We start from the raw sequence: 12,557 nt of genomic DNA on the forward strand, positions 1-12,557 counted from the left end.
GACTACTTAATCATGTCAATGCCCAACCATTGGCATAAGTAGACAACTAAAGGAAATTGGTCACTAAAAAATTATTTACATTATTGCACATTATTGAAGAAAATGTTTCAGAAATGGCTTCATGATGTTAGGCTGTTCTCCTATTATAAACTGAACAAGAATTCTAGTTATTGTAGTTGTTTAAGTCATTGTCACCAACATTTTTCTTTTTCTTTTTGAATTTTGTTAGGAAGCAACTTGTTGCTTTAGCTTTAGCTGGATAGTCCTTTGCAGCCTGTTTTTATTGCCAATAACTGAGTAATTGCCTTAGTCTGCTATTTCTCTCCTCGTGTGAACTACAGTCATCTTCCCATAACATTTGCTTAAAGATGAGTGTCATCCATTCTCTCAGTCAGGCAGGACTAAATTGCTATACCCACTGGTTCTGAAAAAATAAGGGTGCCTAAGTGGCTCAGTCAGTTAAGCATCCCACACTTGGTTTTAGCTTAGGTCATGATCTCATGGTCCTGAGACCAAGTCCTGTGTCAGGCTCCAGGCTGAGCATGCAGTCACCTTGGGATTCTCTCTCCCTCTCTCGCTCCCCCTCCCTCCCTCCCTCCCTCCCTCTAAATAAATAAATAAATAAATAAATAAATAAATAAGTAAATTTTAAAAAAAAGGTGTTCTTCCTTTTTTGACCTCTTTGTTTCAATTTATGTATTAATAACAAAATTAAAGTACTAGAAGAACTTAAACAAAGAGGTACGTTGTGTTCATTTGTTTTTCTTGTGGCAGGTCCCAACAACCCTGGCAGTTATAACCAGCATCCGCATGCCAAAAAAATAGAAAAATTAATTGTGCATTGTTTAATGTACACTTCTATCAAAACAGGGAGACAATGCATGTTGTTTTCTCAATGATTTTCCTGCCACAACTCACCCGAGGAATTTTTCTCATTTTCGTACTTGAGGATTCAGTTGATTTCAACGTAAATCCTTTTAAATGGCTATCGAATTTGTTGGTCAGCTTCTCACCCATGCCAACTAAGCCTGAGAGCTAGGAGAGCTCTGACTGCTCTTCTATAATAAAAGCTTGGCTACTCTGGAGAAACGATGTCATTGTTAATGTAACGATAACACGGCTACCTGGATGACCATGTTGTGTTACGCTTGCTTATTATGGCTCTACATTTGTTTCACGGAAAGAAGTGATGCTAGCGGGTCACTAAAACCAAATGTTCACATTCTGAGATTCATGCTTCTATTTATAGCTAGGCCATCTCTTATTGGATTATTCTGACTTTTCTTAAACCTAATACTTGACAAATAGCTCCTGTGCTTGTCCAATTTGCTAGGCTACTGCACATCGCCTTGACAACTCAAGGGTAGACTCTTCCATCACTATGGAAACAAGTCAATATAAACATCTTCACATTTTATTTATAGACTAGGTAATGTAAAGGGCATCTTACACACTTGATATGATCTGAAATGAAATATGGTAGCTGCTTCTTATTTTTAATTAATAGGATTAGTGGTTGACACTGACAGACAGCATTTTCTCACAGCTAGGGAGGTAAAACTGCCAATTGTCATCGTATCTGTTACTTTAATTTACAGGTTTTTGCCATTGTTCAAGGTTAACATCTAGACCCATGGTAGAAAACCTAACAGATGACGGTAACATGAAAAGGGAGCTTATGGACACTTTAGGAGAGGTACCGAATCTCAAAAACAACTATAAACTGCCATAACAATCTTCCACAAGTAATTGGAATAGGGAATGAATAATTCACCCCCTTACAGATTTCATTGTGTCATAGAAAGAACACAGGACACTAATTCGCTAAAAGATTTGGAGAAGCCACTCATTTTATTTTAGCTTCCCCATCCATAAGATGAGTATAATAATATTTACCTACTGGATTATTGTGAGGATTGCAATATGAAAAAAAATATCTATCCCAGTGCCTCTTTATAATAGATGATGAACAAACAGGAGACTTATCATCATTAAATGTGAATTTTTAAATACTTAAATGATTACTAATCGCCCTTAATTACACAGTTCTCATTTGCCATATTGATAGATTTTGTAACCATTTCATTAAGTCCACTGATTTGGTAGAGATAGAAGGGAAATGTGTCCATATTCCACTTCTCATTTGAAAAATTTCAGATGTAAAATCAAACAGGATTCTATAAATAAAAGAACAAATAGTACCTTTTGAACAGCTATTAGTTGTTTTTTTTATGTTTGTTTTAAATTATAGAATCTAGTATATAACTTTCCTGTTCCGAGTAAGGAGGGCTTACCTTTCTTTGTTTCTGAAAAATATTATTCATCACAATTATTATCATTCAAGAAACTTTTGTCCTGTGAGTTTGGGAAAATCTAGAGGACTTAAAAAGCTTTCCAATGTGTGTACATGTGTGTATGTGTACATGTGTGCATGTGTGTGCATGTGTGTGTGTGTGTGTGTGTGTGTGTTCTTAAATATGGCATTGATATTTCCTGAAGCTGAATTAATTTTGAGTAAAAGTTCCTTTTCTTTCTTAACACATATGACACCAAAAACACCAGATCTTGAATATCAGAAGGAGCAAACACTAAGGTATATTGTTTATTTTTTAAATTAAATATTTATTTATTTATTTATTTTGAGAGAGAAAGGGAGACAGCACAAGTGGGGTAGGGGTAGGGGCAGAGAGAGAGGCAGAGAGAGAATCCCAAGCAGGATCCATGCTCAGCCCTACATGGGGCTCCATCCCAAGACTGTGAGATCATGATCTGAGGTGAAATCAAATGTCAGATGCTCAACCGACTGAGCCCCCAGGCGCCCCAGGTATACCATTTATTTTAGGAAGTTGATGGAAACCATTCCACAAAGACAATTTCTAGCTTAATTTTCTCCCTAAATGAAAAATTTCCCTTGGTTTTAATTCAGTTTCTAAGGATTTTTTGTTATATCCTGAGATCCTATATTTATGTATCTTTGGATAAAGAAACACATTTTTCTTGTTCTTCTTATATTTTCCTGGAATAACTGTTTCTATAGTATTCTGGTGGTAAATATGCAAATATGTGAATTTATGCAAACATGCTTAAGTTTTGTCCTTTGCTTTTAAGAAATATTCTTATACTATAGCCAAATTACATAAAAAAACAAAAAAAGCCTGATAGCCAATAAGCATGTGGGTTTTTTTTAAGTAAGCATTTCTTTTTATGTTCTTCTGTTTTATTTTATTTAGTAAGATAAGATTTTAAATGCTGGCAAATTGGAGAATGTCACTACTAACACATAAAGAATGTGAACTCTGTCCTAGGGAAAAGAGATCATGATAATAAGTTGTAAGGAGGGAAGCTTGATATCAACTTCGTGAGCTCTTAAGGTTCTTTTGGGGTCTATTTCTATGGATTAGCTTGATAGTATTCATTATATCATTAAACAGTTTCTCCTAAATCCCCCCACCATACAAAAAGAAGAATTAAGCTAAAAAATGCAAATGCAGGACTCCTGGCTGACTCAGTCTGAAGAGCATGCAACTCTTGATCTCCGTGTCACGTGGGTCATGAATTCGAGCCCTGCATTGGGTGCGGAGAATACTAAAAAAATAAATAAATAAACTTAAAAAGTGCAAATTCCAAAGGGCTCTTTCCTTTGCACTTCATTTTGGTTGCAAAGTGCTAAAAGGCAAAGGTTGATTTCCTAGAATTCAACTGTTTTAGCAGAAGAACTTAGTTTAAAAATAAATGAATGGAAGAAGTATCATGTTATTAAGTTAAAAAGCCCAGAAAGGATCCCAGGAATTTTTACCTTTCTACATTTACCCTTTTCTACTAAAGAAATGCATACTGAATTGAGAAACACTGATGCATGCGGTTATTGGCAGGCAAGGCAGCAGACTGAGACCAAACTCTTAACAATTCTAAAACACACACACACAACCAGTCCCATCACTGTTTCATTAATACTACCTACAGTTTCAGGCTTGTACTCGCGTTCAACAGATTCTTATGGAAAGATCCATCATATAAAATGGAACGGTATGTCTTCCAGTTAAGCTTATTTCCAGACTATTTGAAAAAGCTGATTGTTTGGCCATGTGCAAGGCGAAGCATTAAGAAGGTATTCTCAAGTTACGTCAAGCAACCATCGTCTGGTTTTAGAGAACTTAGTTTACATGTGTTGTGGTAGACTGTGGTACTTGTTCACAGTTCTCCTCCCTTCTCTTTCCTTGATAGCATTCCCCATGCACACAGTATATTTCTTCACACCACTGGCTTTTGGCCTGGTCTTACGACTCGCTCTGACAAATGGAAGTGGCTGAATTGACAATGTACTTTCTGAACACGGCATTAGAAGGCAGTCTGTGCTTCTGCCCCCATTTTTTTGCCCTTCTGCCATGACATCATCACATCATAGATGGGGGCAACTCTTTCACCAAAGTCCTAAAAAGTTTTTTTTAACGTTTATTTATTTTTGAGACAGAGAGAGACAGCATGAACAGGGGAGGGGCAGAGAGAGAGGGAGACACAGAATCTGAAACAGACTCCAGGCTCTGAGCTGTCAGCACAGAGCCTGATGCGGGGCTCGAACTCACGGACCGTGAGATCATGACCTGAGCCTAAGTCGGACGCTTAACCGACCAAGCCACCCAGGCGCCCCTCGCCAAGGTCCTAGAGTGAAAAGACACATGGAACACACCTGTACCCAACCCACCGCCTGGAGCAGACTCACCGCAGCCAATCCCCAGATGCATGAATGAGAAATAAAGGTCTGTTGTTTTAACCCTGAAAGTGTGGGCTGGTTTGTTATATATAAATATAATAGGAAAAGATTAAGAATACAAGACACAAAGAATTAAATTCAGAATAAAATGTCAAGAGTGACATCATTCTAGAGCACATTTGCAGTTTACCCAGGAATGGGAGAAAGACCTTAGCAGCAAGCTGTTAGCACTAAGACCTGACTGCACGTAGTGGGGCTTCTGCTGAAGGGCAATTATAGGCGCTGAATGCTCATCCTTGCAAGGACTAGAATAAAGCATGAGACTGGAGGGCCTACAGTTAAAAGGACTGGGGTCTTGAAGAGATTATCAGGACCACAGTTCTATCAGAGCAAAGAAAATAAAGAAACAGAGACTACAAACGGAGTAGAAGATCAGAGGAAAATTAGCAGCTAAGACTAATGGTTGGCTGAGTCCCTAAGTGGTTGAGCTATTTCTTCCTTAACTTTTTCCTTTTATGGCAAAGCTTGGCCCATGGTCCCAAATACTGGAAAAGGATGGGTCAAGGAATAAGGGAGGACCTGACATCAGAGGTCAGGGTCACTTCAACATGAATTATCCTCATAATAAGCTGACAGAATCTGAAAGGATCTTTTCAAAATGGGGCCTGAGGGAGCTATAAATACACCCACAGGACCCGTAAGAAAGCAAATAGCTAACTTAAGGTGAAATGAACATGCTACCAGCTTTTCAAGACAGAATAAAACCGTAGGTGGTCTCTTCACTGCGTTTAGTCATCATTGTATTGGTACAAGCTTACCAAACAGAAACTTTCCTTAAAGAATTATGATGAAAATTCATTTTCCTTTCACAAAAGCTACATTTGAATTGAAAGGTTTTCAGAGAGGACTGCACTTTCTCCAATGGCAGCATGATTCATCTCCTGAAATGGACGTTCCTCTCTCTTGCCTAGGATTGTCAATTGTTTTTCCAACCTTGTACGGTAAACTTTTGATCTTTTAGATTCTTCTGACCCAAATCTTTCTACTTTTCTAAACCCATTTCACAGTACGCCCCTCTCCTTCAACTAAATCCGTCTTATTTATTTATTTATTTATTTATTTATTTATTTATTTATATTTTATTTTATTTTTTATTTCTCCCTGGTGGGTTTTATTTTTTATTTTTTATTTCTCCCTGGTGGGTTTTTATATGGGTATATTTATTTTTTTAATGAAATTTGTTGTCAAATTGGTTTCCATACAACACTCAGTGCTCATCCTAACAGGTGCCCTCTTCAATGCCCATCACCCACTTTCCCCTCCCCTCCATCACCCATCAACCCCCAGTTTATTGTCAGTATTTAAGAGTCTCTTATGGTTGCCTCCTTCCCTGTCTGTAACTTTTTTTAGCCCCTTCCCCTCCCCACCCCGGTCTTCTGTTGAGTTTCTCAGGATCCACATATGAGTGAAAACATATGGTATCTGTCTTTCTTTGCCTTACTTATTTCACTTAGCATAACACTCTCCAGTTCCATCCACGTTGCTATAAATGGCCAGATTTCATTCTTTCTCATCACCAAGTAGTATTCCATTTCATATGTATAAACCACATCTTCTTTATCCATTCGTCAACTGATGGACATTTAGGCTCTCTCCATAAATTTAATGTACAGAAATCAGTTGCATTATTATACACTAATAATGAAGCAACAGAAAGACAAATAAAGAAACTGATCTCATTCACAATTGCACCAAGAATCATAAAATACCTAGGAATAAACCTAATGAAAGTTGTAAAAGATCTGTATGCTGAAAACTACAGAAAGCTTATGAAGGAAATTGAAGATACAAAGAAATGGAAAAACATTCCGTGCTCATGGATTGGAAGAATAAATATTGCTAAAATGTCAATACTGCCCAAAGTAATCTACACATTCAATGCAATCCCAATCAAAATTGCACCAGCATTCTTCTCGAAGCTAGAACAAGCAATCCTAAAATTTGTATGGAACCACAAAAGACCCCACATAGCCAAAGTAATATTGAAGAAGACCAAAGTGGGAGGCATCACAATCCCAGACTTTAGCCTCTACTACAAAGCTGTAATCATCAAGACAGCATGGTATTGACACAAAAACAGACACATAGACCAATGGAATAGAATAGAGAACCCAGAAATGGACCCACAAACGTATGGCCAACTAATCTTTGACAAAACAGGAAATAATATCCAATGGAAAAAGAAAGTCTCTTTAACAAATGGTGCTGGGAGAACTGGACAGTGACATGCAGAAGAATGAAACTAGACCACTTTCTTACACCATTCACAACAATAAAATCAAAATGGATGAAGGACCTTAATATGAGACAGGAAACCATCAAAACCCTAGAGGAGAAAGCAGGAAAAAAACCTCTCTGACTTCAGCCACAGCAATTTCTTACCTGACACATCTCCAAAGGCAAGGGAATTAAAAGCAAAAATGAACTATTGGGATCTCATGAAGATAAAAAGCTTCTGCACTGCAAACGAAACAATTACAAAACTAAAAGGCAACCGATAGAATGGGAAAAGATATTTGCAAATGACATACCAGATAAAGGGCTAGTATCCAAAATCTATAAAAAACTCACCAAACTCCACACCTGAAAAACAAATAACCCAGTGAAGAAATGGGCAGAAGACATGAATAGATACTTTTCTAAAGAAGATACCCAGATGGTCAACAGGCACATGAAAAGATCCTCAACATCACTCCTCATCAGGGAAATACAAATCAAAACCACACTGAAATACCACCTCACACTGGTCAGTATGGCTAAAATGAACAAATCGGGACACTATAAATGTTGGTGAGGATGTGGAGAAACGGGAACCCTCTTGCACTGTTGGTGGGAATGCAAACTGGTGCAGCCACTCTGGAAAGAGTGTGGAGGTTCCTCAAAAAATTAAAAATAGTTCTACTCTATGACCCAGCAATAGCACTGCTAGGAATTTACCCAAGGGATACAGGAGGGCTGATGCATAGGGGCACTTGTACCCCAATGTTTATAGCAGCACTTTCCACAATAGCCAAATTATGGAAAAACCCACCTTATTTAGTATGATGAACATCGTAGTCAGCAGTGTTGAGCTTATCAGCCTTGTTCACATACTAACCTTGTGGTCTGGGCCCATCTTTACTCTAGTCGAGCATTAGTTTCTCTGCTGATATATATATATCTGTATATATATATATGTGTGTATATATATATCTGTATATATATATATGTGTGTATATATATATACATGTATATATGTATACATATGTATATATGTATATATATGTGTATGTGTATATATATATGTATATAATTTGACATTTTAAATGAGATGTTAAAAAAAGAAATATTCCAGGGGCGTCTGGGTGGTTCAGTCGATTAAGCATCTGACCCTTGCTCTCTGCTCAGGTCGTGATTTTATAGTTCATATGATCGAGCCCCCTGTCAAGGTTTGTGCTGATAGTGCAGAGTCCGCTTGGGATTCTCTCTCCTCCTTTCCCTGTTTGGGGTGAGCTCTTCCATCTGTTGCAAGATACATGTCATTCAGCGTGGTTGCCCTGTATCACTGCTTATTTTGTAAGTGTATATTTTGTGTTTCAAACCAAATGCAAAGCTTTGCAGGGCATAGAAAAAAAAATTATAAATTTTTGTGTAGTAATTGCCCAGTACAGAGATTTGTTTATTGAAGGCAATCCATGAAGAGTAGAATCTGAGGGCATTAAAAGGAACTTTAAAAAAATCGGAGTCCATCTCCTTGTGTGATATGATGCTGATGATAATGCTGCTGCTGCTGCTGCTGATGATGAAAAAAAATATACGTACGCATTTGCTCATGAATCTACCTTAAGATGGTGTTATTTTTTAAAAAAATAGTTTTTAGTTTTCTATAAGTATGATTTAATTCCTGTAAATATACATTTAAAAATAATTCATGTCAAATATCATGTTCGTGATGTAAGGATTCACATAAAATACTTTTAAATTTACATTTCTTTTATTATAGATTTTTTTGAAAAGCAGTATTGATCAGCATATTCTTTCATGATGTATAATGAGAAAGTAGCTTTCTGTGGCATTATCAATATATAGCATTAAAAATGCATGAAATAGCGTGAGAATTTAAAAACTGAATCTAGACCAGGATGAGGAATTTTTTTTTTTTATGAAGGGTCATATAGTAAATATCTTAGGCTTAATGGTCTCTCTTGTAACTAGTCAATTCTGCATTGTTGTGCAAAAGTAGCCATAGACTAGCTAAGTGAATGAGCATGGATATAATCCAATAGACCCTTCATTTACAAAAACAGGGACGGCTTCTGGTCCATAGTTTGTGAAGCACTGATAGGCAATCATATCTGAGTTATCACATTAGTTTCCTATTTGTAGTAAGCCAGCGACTTTCTGGTTTTTCAATGGATATGTTTTATTCTATAAATCAACTCTCAAAATAAAATGCCCACTGCTTAATTGAGAGATTTTTCGTAATTCCCTTAACAAAAGTTTGGATCTCTTCCTTTTCATAATTAGAGCATTTTATAGAAAGAATCCGGAGACATTTTGCCAGCTTTTCACTTATATTTTACTTATGTTTGACATTAAAAAAATACAGATTCTAAGGGGCACATGCACTGTGATGTGTATAGCAGCAATATCAACAATAGCCAAACTACAGAAAGAGCCAACGTGTCCATTGACTGATGAATGGATAAAGATGTGTTATATGCCTACAATGGAATATTACTCAGCCATAAAAGAGAATGAAATCTTGCCATTTGCAATGACAGGGCTGGCTAGAGTGTGTTATGCTAAGTGAAGTAAGTCAGAGAAAGACAAATACCATATGATTTCATTCATATATGGAATTTAAGAAACAAAACAGGGGAAGCGGGGAAAGCGAGAAGGGAGCACACCATAAGAGACTCTTAACGATAGAGAACAAACTGAGGGTTGATGGAGGCAGGTGGGCAGGAGATGGTCTAAATGGGTGGTGGGCATTAAGGAGGGCACTTGTGATGAGTACTGGATGTTATATGTAAGTGATGAATCACCAAATTACACGCCTGATACCAATTTTACCATATGTGTTAATTAACTAGAATTTAAATAAAAACTTGAAATTAAAAAAAAGACCATCATGGAGCTACTTTGTCTTTGTTTTTTAAATGTCTAGCATGTATGTGTAGATGTGTGGGTGTGTGTATAGATAGGTAATAAACATCAGTTAAAAGAGCATATAGTCTCTGTATTCAGAATGTGTAAATTGATATCATAGCTACATTATTATTTTATTTATATCTCTAATTTAATCTTTTTACCTTGACCTTGTGATTAATTTTGATGTGTCCTAAGTTGAAAGACTAATTTGCTCTTTTACGGAAAATAAAATCAAAGGTGATATCAAATTTAGAAGATGTTTGGTGATGACTTTTGGCAGATATGCAATATCAAGATCATTACCTACTTTGCTGATAATTGTGAAATTACGTAACGTATCATCACATTGTGCATAAATTGTGTTTTTCCAAAGTTCCACATTTTGGTTTTAACTTTTTGATCGGCCATTGAAAAACACTTTGTATTCCACCTTGTAGGGAAGTATTAAGATCATTAAAAATACCAGATAGACAAATAAGTCAATCTGGTTGAATATTTCATGAATCTAAAATGTTGAGAACAAACTGTGTTTTTTTACCCTAATTCCCCAAAGAGCTGTTTCCTTTGATAATCGTTATACCTCAGTATATAATATCGGTTGTTTATGATTAGGAGCCTGATAGTTTTATAGGAAGAAAAACCTTGAATTTAACACACTTTTTATCTACTTCATATATTTTATTACATTGCTAGGCATATTGTTCAGTTAATCTAACATTATTTTTATACAAGATTTTCCTAAAATGAAGGAAGTATTATACTAATTTATATTCAAATCTCAGTCTGGCTTCTACTTCAGAATATTTCCTTTCTTTGCAACTGTGTCATCAGAAGGTATTCCTACTCAAAATTAAAATATTATTTGACAGTGCAATCCTTTGTAGTTTATACAATTAGATATATTTGTATTTATTAGCAATGAACTGAAAAAGATTTTCCCTTTATAATCCTAATATGTTCAGGTTACCCATATACTCAAAATAATTTCCATCTTTGTAGTATGTGTATTTTTTTCAAATGACTTTGAAAAATGGTTTGCTAGTTTATTAGTTTTATGAGCCAGTCTGCCATATAATTAATTAGTTTCTAATAGGTAGAGAGAGCTATGGTGTCATTGGAAAGTAGTGCTTAAGGTTAATTCTTTGTCCCGATTTACCCAACATGCACAAACAATCTCCTACTAATGTACTTTTTAACCAATTGTGTCAGCTATTTCATATGGCTATTTAACTTTGCAAATTTTAGTGCTGCATTGAGAATGGTGTTAAGAAAACTGGATAGCTCCATGCAAAAGAATGACACCGGACCACTTTCTTTCACCATGATCAAAAATAAACTCAAAATTAATTAAAGACCTAAATGTGAGCCCTGAAACCATAAAAATCCTGGAAGATCGCACAGGCAGTAATAATTTCTCTGACATGGGCCATAGCAACGTTTTCTAGATATGTGTCCTGAGGGAAGAGAAATAAAAACAAAAATAAACTATTGGGACTGTATCAAATTAAAAAGTATCTGCAGAGCAAAGGAATAATCAATGAAACTATAAGGCAATCTATTAAATGGGAGAGGATATTTGCAAATAACATATCCAATAAAGGGTTAGTATCCAAAACATATAAAGAAGTGATACAACTCTACACCCCAAAAACAAATAATACAATTTTAAAAAATGGGCAGCAGATATGAACAGACAGTTCTCTAAGAAGACATCCAGATTGCCAACAGACATGTGTAAAGATGTCAACATCACTCATCACAAGGGAAATACAAATCAAAACTACAATGAGATATTACCTCACACACATCAGAATGCCTAAAATGAAAAACACAAGAAACAACTAGTGTTGGCAATGATATAAAGAAAAGGGAACACTTTTGCACTGTTGGTGGGAATGCAGATTGGTGCAGCCACTGTGGAAAACAGTATGGAGGTTCCTCAAAAAATTAAAAATAGAACTTCCCTATGATCTGGTAATTGCACTACTGAGTAATTACCCCCAAAAGGCAAAAGCACTAAGGTATACATGCACCCTCATGTTTAATGCAGCATTATTTACAACAGCCAAATTATGGAAGAAGCCTGAATGTCCATCAACAGATGAACAGATAAAGAATATGTGGTATATACATACAATGGAATATTACTCGGACATAAAAAATGACGTCTTGCCATTTGCAGCAACATGGATAGAGCTAGAGAGTATAATGCTAAGAGAAATAAGTCAGAGGAAGACAGATGTGTAAAATTCTACTCATATGTAGAATTTAATAAGTGAAACAAATGAGTGAAAGAAAAAAAAGAGAGAGAAACCAAGAAACAGACTCTTAACTATAGAGAAAAAACTAATAATTATCAGAAGGGAGATGGAGGGGGGGGTGGTGAGTGAAGTAGGCAAAGAGGATTAAAGAGTACACTTATGATGAAAAAAAATACATACTTAAAGGAAAGAAACCTAAAAAGGACTAATATTTATATGTGAAACACTAAACATCTGCTTTCGTAAAATTATTAATTAATATTCTTCATTTTGAAAAATTCTTTACTTTCAACCTATTTCCTTATATTTTATATATAAATCTTAAGTTTTAAGGATTGCCTTCCTAATTTATTAGCTGATACACTACCATAAAGAACGTACTATTGTGTTAA

Source organism: Prionailurus bengalensis, chromosome B2 (genome assembly GCF_016509475.1).
Source record: "Prionailurus bengalensis isolate Pbe53 chromosome B2, Fcat_Pben_1.1_paternal_pri, whole genome shotgun sequence".
In the NCBI taxonomy this organism is placed as follows: domain Eukaryota; kingdom Metazoa; phylum Chordata; class Mammalia; order Carnivora; family Felidae; genus Prionailurus; species Prionailurus bengalensis.